Raw genomic sequence first — 15,433 nt, forward strand, 5'->3', positions numbered from 1 at the left:
GACACTGCATGCAGGCATGAAAAAATTACATGAAGGAACGGACTTTCACTTCCAGCTTGACTTCCAGCTAGGCGCATTGAGCGTCGTCTGCTATTTGTAAATACTGTTTGGGCGTAAATCCCACGCATGGCATGCCTCGTAAAGGTCACATCCACGCTCAAGATTTACCGATCTGAAAAAAGCTCTTGTGGTTATGTACGCTTTGCGAGCCGCACCGCAGCAGAACGAAAGAAACCCATGCACAATAACGCTGCGCTGACCGCCACCGGTATTCCACTGACGAGCGGTTCGCCACGGGCGGCGCTGTTCGCTGAAGCGACGGTGGTGCCATACAACGGCCGGGTGAATGTGAGTCAGGGCGGCAGAATTTGGAAAGGTGCCTGCCTGAAGAAGTCGTCACGCGTGTGCTTTAAAATTATCTAAAGTTTTGTCCGCCGGGAGATAGATTCAGCGGTATAGCCGGTACTGCACAGTTATATTCTGAAAAGAGAGTAGGCGATTCCGCGCGGATCGCGCCCCAAGGTAGGGGTAGATAAGAGGGACCTTAGGGGTAGAGGCTGGGCCCAGCCCGGATCGCGAGTCCGCGGGCGTGTTCGTGGCCCACCTCGTTCCCTTCCTGGCCGGAACGTGTAGGCGTCAAGGTCAGAAGAACTGGTCGTCTTAGGGGTCGGGCAGAGCTTTCTGTCAAAAATTCCTGAGGATGAGTGAGATGCGTCCGGTGGCGAAATTTTGAAGCGCAGTCTTAGAATCAGTAATGATCGCGCTGGGAGTGGGGTCGCGCATTAGAGCTAGTTCTATGGCTGCCTGCTCCACCGTCTCTGGGCTGGTGGATCGAAAGGTGGCCGAATTAAGAAGTTCCTTGCGGTAGCCTGTGGCTGAAGTCGTGTATGCGTCGTAAATCTGCACTCTGCGGCGTCCACATACATAACTCGGGCATTGTTGCCATGCATCTTGTGGAGTTCTTCCGCTCGCTTTAGTCTCGTGTGCTGGGGGTGCATATTGCGTGGCAACGGCTTTAACGCTGATCGAACACAGAGACCCGTGGTGAGAAACATCACTCCACACTAACGCCACACGCGCACGGCTTTCGGAAGTACTTTTTTAGGGGCAAAGCCCCTTAGGGGCTCGGGCTGTCGGCGTCTCCTGTCATCGTTGTCGTCGTCTCATCTAGTCACGCTATTAAACACCGGGAAACTCGCTTTCCAACGCCTCGCGCTAGAACTGTTCGTCTCCGTGAGCAGAAAACTCGTACTAAAAAAAATTCCCGCGCCTTCCCGCGAGGGGAACACGAGTAAATGCAGAGCATTGGGGCTTCAGTACTGGTTGAAGGCAGTGTTGCTTCCATCGCTTCTTCCGTGATGCTGGAGTAGCAGATACGAGTAAACGTGGGAGCGAGCGTCAACCAAGGAAGGAAGGAGCAACGCAGTGACTGAAGCACGAGCGACCGCTAGCGGCTTTATATTTGCAGCGCGCGCAGTAGAGGGAGAGCGGTACGGGGGGGAGAGCGCGCATGCGCAAGCAGCGCGCGCTCTTCTACGCCCCACCGCGCTGCTATTGGCGGTGAGATGTTTGAGTGGCGCCCCCTGGCTCTGACGTCGGCTTAGGGACTCGTGCCGCTGTCGTCTGCTACACTCCGCTTGTGAGGGGCAGCAGTGCGTGGGCTAGGAATCACCCGCTTCGTTGCTGTAGTGCGTTAAAAAGCGTATTTCTAGCGACTTGCCAGCTTTTGACGCATCTGAATAATTTAAAGCTGTATCCCCCACAAGTCTGCAACACACGAAGAGATAGAGAACATCTTTCTTCAGAGTATCGGTCAGAAGATAGTGCGTAACTCGTCCTTTCTTGCTTATTCGCGAGGATCAGCGATCAGAGCCTCCTCGATAAGTATTCAAAATGCGTAGGCTTCCCTGCAGTATTTTTGAGATGCTCCTATGAAGACTCGACAGTGTAACGCTACATACCAAGCAGCGGCCTCTACACGCGCATCGCACAGCAGGAAATAAAGCGGCTTTCTTCTGTTTCTTTCGTTGTTGTCTTGTATCAGATTAATGTTTCTTGCTTTTTTTCTGCCCAACGCATTAATTTTTCCGCGCCGTCACCAACTTCTTATTAGGAGGTTTCGGGATGTTTGGGAGGCTCACAAAGGTCGTGTGGATACTTCCTTCATGTTATATGTCATACATTCCCTTCTTCACAAATTGGCTTTCATTACGGCTGCGTGCAAGAAGGTGCATATCCGCAACGTGCTTTGTTTATTCACGTGAAAATACAATGAGAATGTTTGTGCTACGCCCCCGCGATCGCGCCCTAAACGACGTGGTCCACAGTACTCGAAGGCGGCTTTTGTGCTCCGAATTTCTGTCGTAATTATATCGTTATCATAACGAACTGACTCTCAACTCGAACAATGATGACATGATTACAGCGTTGAAGGCATGATATACTCACTAACTAACGTAATAAATAGTATACCTGCATATATTACAAGAATCGAAACCGAAGAAGAAATCCAAGTAGCTCTTTATTGCTTTTCAACCCTTCCAGGCGCGAAGAACAAATCCTATTCTACTCGGGATGGCGTTCTATGATTTGAAGAAAATTACTTTTACTCTCTTGTCTTGGACCGAGGACCCGTCCCACTAACCAGATCGATTTAATTGTTAAATAAAGTTTTCCCCTCCTCCCCTTACTCCTCCACCTCCTCTTGAGTGCAGTTTTCCTATAACGCGATATGGCTGTTCAAAATGTTCCGAAATATCCCTCCAGGTCTTAACAAACATATATGTGTTACTATAAATTTAACGAAGACGTGACTCGTTTTGCTCAATAAACCTCCATACTGGTTAGATGCCTGGTATAGAATCAGCACGCGCGTATATACACACTGGGTTATTTGGAACTCAACCTACAGTTTTTGCAGTCTATAGGCTCCGGACAGCGAAGTTTGCCGCGCGAGCGCAGCGCCAGCCGCGACAGACACGCGCAACTCTGGGGCGGTCCCGCCGCGCCGACCGCCTTCAGCGCCAGTGAACACAACTTTGAAAAAAAAAAACGCTTGTTATAACGTTATTTGCGCGTATATGTCCTACATAGTGCAACAAAGTCATGCAAAATGTTATATAGTCGGGGGAAGCCTCCAAATAAAACGGGGCACTGATAAAATGCTGTCGCCTCGCTGCCGAGCCGTAGGCTAGCACAACTGGGAAGCATGTGTTCAAGGCTTTGCATTCTCCCGCGGATTCTTCTCTTTTTTTTTTTTTTTTCGCAGATATCCAGCATGGTTACTGAATATTGAAAGGCCCACATTAAGCGAGCGGATTACATGCTGCCTTGGTGTACGAGCAGCTTGCTAGTAGGGTGGCTAGCAGGTGGTAAATACACACAAGTACGCATTAAATTTGGTAACAAAGAGGGCCCCCGAACACAGGTATAGCAGAGTAGTTTATCACCCAGCGGTTCTACTCTGCTTCATCTAATATTCCACGTGCTTATACCGCCGAATTAAATACATATAACCACATATGGGGCGGGGACACTTATTGGCGTTAATGTTCCCAAATGTTTCGCGAGCATTTGGATAGCATAAAATCACCGCCTCTTCTAGCAAAAGGAGAAGGAGGAGGAGGAATAAACTTTATGCGAGCCTTAGGTGCTGCTGTCTGGGCACCCGCCTGGTGGGGGGTTTCCTTTAGTCCGGGATACCCTGGCCTGCACTGGCCACCCGGGCCCTCTCTACCATGCTACGCTGGGAGGAGGGGTCGGAGCTGGTCAGTTGTGCCACCCACTGCTCGTAAGCAAAAGAAACAATGAAATTGTTGTCTAAGCCACTGAAAAGCAAAGAAAATAGAGCTAAGACGTGCCGCAATCAAAGTTGGAACAATATATACGTAGGAAAAAAATTTTCGCGTTCGGGGAGGAGGAGGAGGAGGACAAACTTTATTTATCCCATCCGTTGTGATTGCGGTCACTCCGGTCCAGTGAGGGGTGTACTCAGGGTACTACATTTTTTCTCCCGTGACTTTTGTTGCAAAAGTGTTGACGGTAATAAAAGCGCTACTATTCCTTCCTAAGGGAGGTCTCCTGCCGAACTCGTTGGCGTGGAGAGAAAAAAAAAATCCGAATATGAATATTCCGTAATTTATTCCAATACGCCTATTAGATGTTCTGCTTACCCCTCCTTCATCCCATCCCTGTCCAAAGGAATTTCTTGTGATAGCCTTCTCGTGATGAGTTTCTTTTTTGGGGGCGTGTTTACATATATGCAACTAACGTAGTGGGCTACAACTGGAAGCCCAAAAGTTTTTGGGCGAAGCAGGCACTTATTAACGTCCGCACTTTCGCTATACCCCAACAAACGTGAATTTCATACTGTTACATGTATGGAGCATCACATTCGGATCAAAGACCTATATGTAACTCCCGTGTGGTCCAGAGTCGCATATGCAAGTGCACTCACATGGATGGAATACCCCGCGCGGAAACGTCGCGCAACGTCTGATATATTTGCAGACAAAGCCTCCTCTTTTGTGGAGTGAACAATATAAATTACGTTTTCTTTTGAAGCGAAACATGCTGATCTTCAGAAAGGTTTGCCCCGCAGTCAGGCTGTACAAGCGTTTCTCTTCTGGGCATCACGCCTATGCGGCCTTTATTTGCCTTCTCATACGCGAGTTCAACCGAATAAATCCTTCTCCATTCACATGCACTATGTGGCAGGATTACCTTACAATCTCTTACTTCATTTTAAGCTCAAAAGGGGCGACTAATATGCTTAATCCGCGCTGCAAAAAGAAGAGCGCCCCCGAGCCAGCAGCGTACCGGCTTGCGGGGACCGACCCAGTGTTGCGCTTACTGCCGAAGGGGGCGCTGGATGTCGCGGGCTCCGTGTCGCCCTCTGGGCGCTGTCCGGAACCTATAGTGCATGTCGGGAAATTTTCATGCCTTGACAACGTAAAGTGATGTGACAAAACACGTTCGAGCGTTCGGCAAGGTTGCAAAAACTGTTTTACCTTACATATGTTTACCGCGAATCGTAATGCCTTCTGCCAAAGCCAACAGCCCTGAAGGCCTAGAATTTGTTTTGGTCTTCCATTTTCGCTGTTTTCGGTTATTAGCAGCTGACTGTTCCTTTTGTTCGAATGCTTACTTGAGAAGCTGACGCCTAGCTCCGACTCTACGCGCTCCGCTCAGGACCGGCTTCGCAAGGAATGTCGCAAGGAATGAACATTGCGCCGGCAATGTTTCTCCCGTAGCGGTATCCAAAACTATACTTTTATTGACACCATGACTTAGTGTATGCGATTTTAAGCCTATTATTATGATAAAAAGTTACCCACACGCCAATTCTGGTGCGGACAAGCATCAGACGTTGACCGAGCGCAAAGAAACAGCAGGGAGAGCGAGCCTGAGTGAAGCAGACGACAAATGCGAGAATCCCTAAGCTGACGTCACGGAGGCGGGCTTCGCAGCGCCGCCTGTGTTCGCGCTCACCGCCAATCACGCACCTGTTACGCCGAGACACGGCCGGACTGGAGGAGCGGCGAGCACGCACTTTCATATGAAAGTGCGCGCCCGCCGCTCCTCCAGCCCGGCCGTGACCGAGACCGCGACGGAGCGTTCCGGGGGTGACGAGTGAACGGGCTGACTACGACGCATGCGCGCACCTGCTGCGGACGCGGAGCTGTGGACGCCGTCCGACGCAGGAAGAGGCGAGGCTAAGAAATGCTCTGCATTTAAAAACACACCTGGACACTCGTTTTCCAACGCATCGCCCTAGAACGCTTCGTGTTTCAAAGGCACGAGACTTTTACAGCACAGCTGTATACCTCTACCCCCAAATGGTGTTCTCTCCGTGTGCAAAAACACCGAGGGGCCAATATAATTATACACTGCATGCTTCGCCCCTCTCCAGGTTTCACGTTAGTGGAAATAGTCAGGGGTCCTTTTTTTTTTTTCGGTGACGCTTTCTGAGAAAGCATTTTCGCCCGAAGTCAATTTTTTTTCCTTGCATAAACACACTCCACCTCCAGACTTGGCATAAATTTTTCGATTCAAAAGTTGATTCAACCCACTTCCCACCTTCTTGTATACGTTGTTCAGCACCAAGATCCGGCATCATCAGTTGGATCGGATTTTTGTAGCGCAAGCTACACTGGCCGAGGTTGAGCCGTTTCGCGTGGACCAAGAAGGGCCGTGATGCGCAAGCGCGAGGAGCATTGGGTTGGATGAAATTGGATTGTATTAGATTGAATTGGAAATCCAATCCGATTGGAGTACGAGAGTGTAGGGAATTGGGTTTGCACATTCGCCGGTCTGCGCATTCCAGAGGAGCGACGTCATAGCCGCGGAAGACGCACTGGCGCCGGCTCGTGCCCAGCTGTGCGCCTCCGTGGCGAAGTAGCCAAGTCTGACGGTGCGCTGGAGCCGCTTGATAGCCGTTTCGTGTGGCTCCTGGAGAGCCGTGCTGCGCATGCGCGAGGAGCAGTGACTGGACTGGACTGGACTGTATTGGATTGGAAATCGTTTTAGCAGCAGTAAGCATGATAATCAGCTAGCTAATCCTAGACAACCAGGAAACCTAAGAATAACCAGCTGAACCTTAGCTCACGCTACGTATATCCAGGCATAGCCGAACTAAGCCACTGCTAATTTTTTAACCTTGCCATAGGCTGCGATCTTCTTGCGAAATTTGAGCCCGAAGGAGTAAACCGTTGACACAGGCACACCAAAAGCTATGAACGCAGGTGTCACGTGACGGATGGTGGGGTGTACCAGCTCAGAGGGATGGACGCAGGAAAGCCGTTGGCAGGTTTAACACAACACACATTTATTCTACACACTTTAAAAACCCTTACGCAAGGCACTCAAGATATCAACTGCACACAAACTATAAACACTCAAACCCCTAAATAAGAATCCCAAAATAAATTCAAATCAAAACCCAAAAGTCTCTACAATAACGTTCTAAACAATTAGTTCAAATACGCTCATTACAGTCCTAGTTAATTTCCTGTTTCGTGGCCGTGACTCGGTGGTAGCCGTCGTCGTCTCGTGTTGATGCCGGCGCTCGGTGCGCGCGGTCGTTCCTTGGGCGGCGTGGGCTCCGCGCGTCCCGACGTGTTTCCCCGGTGGCTACCTCCTGGTAGCCGCTGCCTTCGGAGGTACCCAGGTAGGTCTCGCACAAACGTAGCCTTTCGGGGCCGTCGAAGCGAATGTCGACGGAGCGTGGACGCCGAACAGCTGGTGCCTAACCGATGCCGCTGGGGCCACCAAAACACAGGTAGGTGGAGCAGGGCCGTACCCAGAGGGGTTCGAAACCCTCCCGAAATTTTTTCCAGGCAGCACGTAAGCAATTCTTACTGTTGCTTTCAGCAAAACTATCCCTTGCCAAAATCCATACCCCCCCCCTCCCCCCCCCCCCCCCCCCCACCCCCCGAAAAAAATTTCTGGCTACGGCCCTGAGGTGGAGCGCCTTGGATGCCGTAGCCGTTGCACGGTCGGCCCGCTCCTGCCCAGGCTTGGGAGGCATAGTCGGTGGCTTGGCCGCGTCCCCCTTGCTCGTTCCTTGAAGCTCACGTGCTCTTTCCGCCTCCTGGTCACTTGCCTCCCTCCTCCTCCTTGTACGACCCGCTTTTAACCCTTCTGGCCTCTATCGCGGCACACACTGATCGGGAGCCGGCCTTTTCTTGGCCATATTTGGTAATCACGCCACTTGTCTCCTGCGCGGCGTTCTCCGATTGACTGTCCCGTGCGTTACCATATTTGGCCATGGTGCCTCGGTGTTTCGGCGCGGCATTCGTTCATTGGGACGGTCCTGGCGCGCGTGCACTTGAAATTTCCGTTTCTTTGTTCTTTTTTTTTTCTCGGGGGGTTTTGATGCATCCTCTCTCCGGGGGTGCCCTTGACACATAACAGCAGGTATATGCTATATTGAGTCCGCAACACTACGCATTGGCATCAAAGAGTTAAGTGGTATTCGTCGCTTACACTCTTCGTAGCCGCACGGCAAGTCATACGGCGTAACACAGAATATTTTCGTTAAAAGTGAAATTTACTATTTTGCGGGAAAACTCCTTGAACTCTCTTAAAATTGGAATTAAATAAATAGAACACTGGCATACCCGACTGGCTACCAATTAATACAAGTTATTTAATGTATTGTAAGCGCCAGTGACTAACTTTAAGCGCAGAGTTTTCTTCGTGGTTTTTTCATTTGTTTGCCATCAGTGCATATTCTTTGTCTTCTTACCTCACCCGTTCATCATCAGCACAGCATCGTTTGGACGCGCGGCGCTTGATCATCATCGTAGTTCGGAGTCACTTCTCGGATTCGGGCTGCTGCTTGCCGAATAAAGGACCTTCTCGCTTTCAACCATGCAAGCCTTCTCGCCGGAGCCTCCCAGTATATATAAAACTTTCAAAACAAAGTAGAAGGTCGTATAAAAGTACTTAAAGGGGCGGCACCGCTTGTTAAATTTCTTTAACTAAGAAAGAAATTTTCAAAATAACGGTGCTAGTAAAGCGCATTTAGCGAACAGGAACACACACGATATCAACTACCAAAAAAGCAGCAGTGTTCTGCGCGAACTTCGGAACTCCCTCATATAAAACAGAATTATCCTTCCCCGCTGTGGTGGAAGAAAAGGAGCTGTTACTCTTTGTGCGCATCGGGTCCGTAGGTTCGTAGGTACTTCCGTAGGTACACTGTACTTCCGCCTTTCTCCTCGTTTTCGTTTCTTTGTCTTTTGGAACGGATTAATTTAAACGACTTCTTTCGTGCTATTACGTGTTTGCGTCAGTTTCTTCTATTTCATTTGTTCGTCTTAGTGTGCAAGCAGACTCGAACACGCCACATCCTCCCTGGAATCGGTGTTCTGAGAGGGTGGTGTGCACCTGTCCTGCTCCAGTGACATCACGTTCAGGCTTCACTTTGCACGCACTATTCTGAAACTGCTACTTTTCAAATTCACAGTGCTATGAATTTTGCGAACCGGGTACGTTAGTTTCTCAAAGCTCCCAATTGCGGGCCAATCCCGTGTTACGAAGAAAGGAATAGCAACAAGGATAACAACTTTTCAGATTTGTTTGCTTCACTTTATTTTGCTCTTCACCGCTTTTTGTTCGAAGAAGCTCTCCACAGGCATTTTTCTTTCATAGAGTTCAATCCCCTCATAACCCCCTGTTCTTTCACGCCCTTCGAACTCCCGCTGAATGTGTGTTTTTACCTCGACAGGAATAGCGTCAAAGTATTACCTTGAATCCGTAAGCCCAGGAGGACATTTTAAAGACAACTATTAGAACTCACAAAATTGTCGTGAACAGTTGATTTGTATAGCCGGGTCTTTGAACCTTTATTGGTGAAATGGAGTAGCCGGGCGCACATTCGCTCCCAACCTCTATAAACCAGTTAAACCGCCACCCTCCCGACCCTCACTTTCCATGCTCTGCTTCCTGCCGTATGACGGTGACGCTGAGCAAAACCCGTTGGAAGATCGCCTCTGACAATAGGCACGCGCCGGTTATTGTATTGTAGTGGGGATAATGAACAGATGCAACAGGCCATCAAGCTTTTGGGGTATGCGCCAACCATGTGGAAGAGGAAGGTAGGACTATGTCCTATCCAGACGCGAGGATATGCGCCCAAGACGTGCCACGGGAAGATGAACCACATAAAGTGCATGCGCGAAAAACGAGCTTATCTCAACGCTCGGCCCTGCGTTCCTATCGGCTTCACCCCTGCGAATAAACCACCTCAACTGTATATGTGATACGTATAAGCTATCCTGCCGGAAACCTTTTCACAAGAAATGCGCGTCACGCACTCCCTCGAGGGAGTCTGTCTGCCGCACTGATGATAAACAAAACGCACAGTCATGCAACGCTTCGTTAGAAACTGTTTTGCGAGCAGACGACAAGTGATGCGCACGCTTCCGGCTGCAGACGGATAGACGCGCGGTAAGAACCTGCGGAAGCCGTCTCCGCCAAATCACCTAAAAGATTGATTGATTGATTGATTGATTGTGGGGTTTAACGCGCCGACGCAACGCAGGCGATGAGGCGCGCCGTAGTGGAGGGCTCCGGATTAATTTTGACCACCTGGGGATCTTTAAAGGGGCACTGACACAAAAATTTAGCATCTTGTTTTTTTCGTTGCGATAAGTAGCTAGTGACCTACTTATAACCTGTAGAAACCTCATTTGCTTCAGAGTGCGACGGTTGTTTAATTAGAGGGATTTTAAATGCGGCCAGTCGCAGTTTCGGTTTCAGCGAGTGCCGTGAAACGGTGGATTTTGTGGATTTTGTGTGAACAAAGCTGACCACGTGACCGTCGGAGGGATATCACAGAGCAGAGCCGCCGTAGCACTGTCGAATCCGCATCGACGGCAGTTTCTGCGAATGCCCCCACGTACTGATCTCGTGAGGCGCTTAATTAAAAAGCGACCGTGGATGTGACGCAGGCGCTGCGAGTGCAAATGCTACTGCGGCTAAAGAACGACGCGCGACGCTCGAGACGGTGGGTGGCAAGACGGCGCTGGGGGCAGCCGGCCGGTCTGCCTACAGGTCCGCCTACAGATGTGTTCGCTCAGCACTGCGGCGGATATTCGAGTGCCGCTCTCGTAAGCGGTGCAGATGACAATTTTTAATGCAACCCGCCATCGCATCATTAACTCCTTTCTCATGTAAGCCACTATGGTCGGGACTTGGGGACAATTTCGTGCAGCGGTAACAAGCTATCACTCGAGCTACCTGCGCCGGCCTGGGCCACTTCGCGGCCGTGTCCGCCGCCTGCACAGCGACCGTGCGGCTAGCTCAGTGGGCTTTTCGTGCCTCCGGCGCGTTTTCGCATCCAATGGTAATAAACAGTAATAGAAACAGAGTGCCTGGAATCGCTGTAGAACTTTGGTCGCGGCCAGCTGCCCGATTAGCTGACGAAATCACGGCGCCTCCGCCGCCAACGATCGGGTCGTTCGTTCTCGAGAGCAGAAGCTCCGCCCTCCGGCCCTTCGATTGGAGCGGCGAGCCGGGCGAGCCCGCGTAAAACGCCGGTAGTGCGGAAGCGGCAAACACAAACTCGTGACGTGTTTGGATGTTGTTTATTTACAATTGCGCGTGGTCCTCTGCTGGCTGCTCGGTTGCGTTTCGCACACTTCAAAATTGATTTTAAATATGTTCTAGGCTGTATTCGCCGCTGATATTTTGCAGATGATGTATATGTGTTCCCACCAATCTATCTCCGACGTTATCTCGCCTTCAAAATTTTGTGTCAGTGCCCCTTTAACGTCCGCCGAAATATCGTTCACACGGGCGTTTTTGCTTTTCGCCTCCATCAGAAAAGCGGCCGCCGCGGCCGGGAATCAAATCACCTAAAAGAAAGGCGAGGTCTTGGAAACACGTCTCCACTGATCGTATACACCGGTTGACGGTCGATTTGGGGCGGCCTATGGTGCGGTCGCCACCAACGCTTCTGTAGAAGCTGCCCGTCGCGTAAATCCGCAGCGCACACTCCACTTGCTCCTCGACGGTCATGGAGCGAAAGCCGCCTCTAAGTCGTCACAAACGGGGGTCTGTCGCCAGACGACTGCACAACCAATGCAAAGAGAGGATGCATTCGGCAAATGGAAGAAACTGCTCTCATCAAGCCCACTTCTAGCCGTGTACAGCAACGACAGGCCGACGAAGATCACAGCGGATGCGTCGTCCTACGGTCTCGGCGCCGTATTGCGCCAAAAGCAAGAGAACGGCCACTTCGCTGTTATCGCCTACGCCTCTCGAGTACTTACGGAAACAGAACGTCGATACCCTCAGATTGAAAAGGAAGGTCTCGGGCCCCATGCCGAATGTCGAAGTGGCGCTGTTGCTTTTAAATGCAGAGCATTTCTTAGCCTCGCCTGTTCCTGCGTCGGACGGCGTCCACAGCTCCGCGTCCGCAGCAGGTGCGCGCATGCGTCGTAGTCAGCCCGTTCGCTCCGTCGCGGTCTCTGCGTAACAGGTGCGTGATAGCAGCGCGGTGGCGCGTGGAAGGGCGCGCGCTGCTTGCGCATGTGCGCTCTCCCCCCGTACAGCTCTCCCTCTACTGCGCGCGCTGCAAATACAAAGCGGCTAGCGGACGCTCGTGATTCAGTCACTGCGTTGCTCCTTCCTTCCTTGGTTGACGCTCGCTCCCACGTTTACTCGTGTCTGCTACTCTAGCATCACGGAAGAAGCGATGGAAGCAACACTGCCTTCAACCAGTACTGAGGCCCCAATGCTCTGCATTTACTCGTGTTCCCCTCGCGGGAAGGCGCGGGAATTTTTTCCTGCTTTCAGCCTCGTATGCCCTCAGCCTGTCTCTGTCCGGGAGGCAGGGGACTAGGCTGTCCGCAGAAGCTGGCAAAGTAGTGCGGAGTCTCCTAAAGCACTTTTCGAGAGCTAAAAACGAGCTCGAAATTCCTCCTTTGTTTAAAAGACCTGTCGGGGTAGAAATATACCTGCTACGGCGACCATAAAAATAAATCGCGCCGCAGCAGCGGCCACCACGGGCGTCCCGAGTTCAACTCGGCCGTGCAAAACCATGCCCGAGTTTCCTCCGAGTTCTAATGTCAGTCAAACACACCCAGCCCATTCGTGGGCGCGGCATAACAACCGAAGCCACACCCACCAATGATGTCCACTTTGTGCAGGCGTAGCGTCGTAGCCACGAAGTCGTCATTTGATGCCCGCTAGCAGCGACAAGAACAGCACAAAACAAAAATGAAGTCCCCAGGCCACCGTCAGCCAATGGTGCCACAGTCGCGGGGGTGCTCGGTACGAACTGGAGTTCACTATTGTACAAACTGATAGGAGAGGCCAAGACGACACGATTTTACCACGGGAGCCTTCTTCATACACCGTGAAAACACAGTCGATGACAAACGACACAACTTCAACGTCTAAATCGCGCATAAACACGGTCTTGACACGGGACGATGTCTGATAAACGCCCGCCGTGCCCGCTCAAGCAAGCCGCAAACAAAAGCCATATTTGATAGTCGGGAGCAGGGCGCGTTCCGTTCACTACAGTGGACCCCTTTGGTTGCTTGGTTTGTGCTTGTGCAGAGCTGTACTGGGACTACCCTCAAGCCAAGTAGCAAACATAATTCAGTGGAAGAACAGAACAGCGAGAAAAAACGGACCACCGCGCGCAGGGCGTGGCCAACAACCAGGCTGGGGATTTCAAAGTAGCAGTGGGGTTATCTGGTTTACGGAATAGGTATTGCAGATCGATTTCAGATGGTGCTGCATGCGGAAGATAGCACAAGCCGTACTTTATCAACGTAAGCGGCCCCAATACCGCGCGCTGAATATGCCAGGCGTGCTGTGCGCGATTCCGGCGGTTTCGCTTGAGGTGTAACGAATGCTCCACTGTCTGTACTTTCATAACTCAAGCAGCTGGAAACTCGGGAATAGGCGAAACTCGGGCCTTCTGGAATAGCGCCCCTGATGTTACACAACTCATTGAAAATAAATCCGGCTAGTTATATTAAGACTAACTGTAAGCGCTAGACACGAAACAAGCATAGCCACACACTTGATTGATTGATTGTAGGGTTTAAAGGGGTCCTGAAATACCTTCCGCCGATGCATGGATGTACATGTACCCAAATAAAGCAATGTATTTGCAATCTCCTCCCGCAAGAATTTTGTTAAAGCGATGAGTATTAGCTGAGAAATCGTAAATCAAAAACCACGCATTATCGTCGCTCCGCGTTTCCTCCTCCTTTCGACTTACTCTCCGCTGTTGACGGCGCGCGAGCTTTGCCTCCCATGATGCTGCGCTCCGCAGCGGTGACGTACTTCCGCTATTGCGCTGCTACGTCGTCTGCTACGGGCAAGCTTTGTTGACACCATGAATTCCGCACTTCGCTCAAGGCTGGAAAACCGAACGAAAAATCTGGCCGCATGTGTGCGGCGGCCTGGCCTTGCCCTTTCGCTGTGTTCGTTGGTGCAGTTGCTATCGGTGGCACGTGACTTTTTATCGGCGGCGAACTCGCAGCCGTACGGGGAAGATCGTGCGCTCGTTCCCTTTGATGCACCGACACTGTTTATCCAAAAAGTGCCGTATCAGATGTGGCCCCGCTGGTGCCGGGTCTTATTTTGCGGCGGTCGTAATTCCTGCCGGCGGCATGTGAAAAAGACATTTTAAATCGATACAGAACCCGTGCACAAAACCCTTCAATCATGTGACCAGTTCAGCTTGGGGCGACGCGTGGTGGAGAGCGGCAACGTTGGCAAAGCATGCTCCACCGCGGCTCTGAGCTTTCTAGCGCTGGAGCGAGCGCCACTTCTTTGAGAATCTCAAACATCGGTTGCCTTGAAAACTAGGCACAAACCACTGTAGAACTCAGTTACAGTTGCGTGTTCCCGGTTCAGCTCGGGGCCCCACCTCGCGACATGTGGGCACTGCAGGCGTACCACCCACTCCCATTGGGAAGTGCGAGATGCGTTTGACATTACAGGAGGCGATGGTGTGTGTGTGTGTTGTGGACGTCTTTGTTTCGCGATGCAATGCGACGTTGTGCTTCTGCGGGTGGATAGTGCTTCCCATGGTCTGGGTTATCTTTCTCGAGCGACGTACGACTCAACTTCGCATGCGGTATGTGCAGTGTGCGTGGCTAAAAGCCATCTCGGCTTGTGCGCCGGAGTTAAGTGACTTGCTGTTCGTCCCCGCAAACCGCGCGCGAGGTGAGTGCCGAAGTTACGACGGGCAGGAGGAGGCAACCCATCGTCTTTCAATCGCGGTTCAGACATGCAACGCATGTTGTGACGTTGTGTTCGTTCGAAACCCATCTCTGGATTGTTTTGAAGTAGAATAAAATGTATGCGTCAAAGCCGGGCATTCGGGTCAGGGCGTTCTCTGCGATTGCACGAAAGAAGTGCCACGGGGCTTCAACGCTTTCTTTACGGAACGTACTCAGGTAAGGGAATATCCATGTCGTGTTATGGCCGTGCTGCATTTAATACAAACGGTTAAACGTTTGTTTACACTTGTTTCGTTTGTCGTAAAATGTCCAAGCACTCCGGCACTCCGCCGGCAGATCAGCCGGCGAGCCGACGCTGAGCAGACGACTCATCTCTTTGCCGGAAGTGCGTGAAAAAGCCGCCCAATAGCAGGATGTCTAGCTCATTACGAACATCTGGGAATCGATGATGTAGACATGTGAAGATGGCGGCGTCCAAAAACACGAAGGAAAGGGTGAGAAAAAAGCGACAAACTTTGCAACAAAAGTGTGAGCTTTCCGCTGCGCGTAAAAGAGTAATACTTGGCACAGATGACGTTGACGACCCAATCTAACGATTGCGCTAGTTCATTTAGTGTGCTCAAAACGCCTTTCAGGGCCCCTTTAACGCGCCGACGCAACGCAGGCGATGAGGCGCGCCGTAGTGGAGGGCTCCGGATTAATTTTGACCACCTGGG

This window comes from Haemaphysalis longicornis, unplaced genomic scaffold (genome assembly GCF_048455015.1).
Source record: "Haemaphysalis longicornis isolate Haplotype H1 unplaced genomic scaffold, Haemaphysalis longicornis Haplotype H1 scaffold_1, whole genome shotgun sequence".
In the NCBI taxonomy this organism is placed as follows: domain Eukaryota; kingdom Metazoa; phylum Arthropoda; class Arachnida; order Ixodida; family Ixodidae; genus Haemaphysalis; species Haemaphysalis longicornis.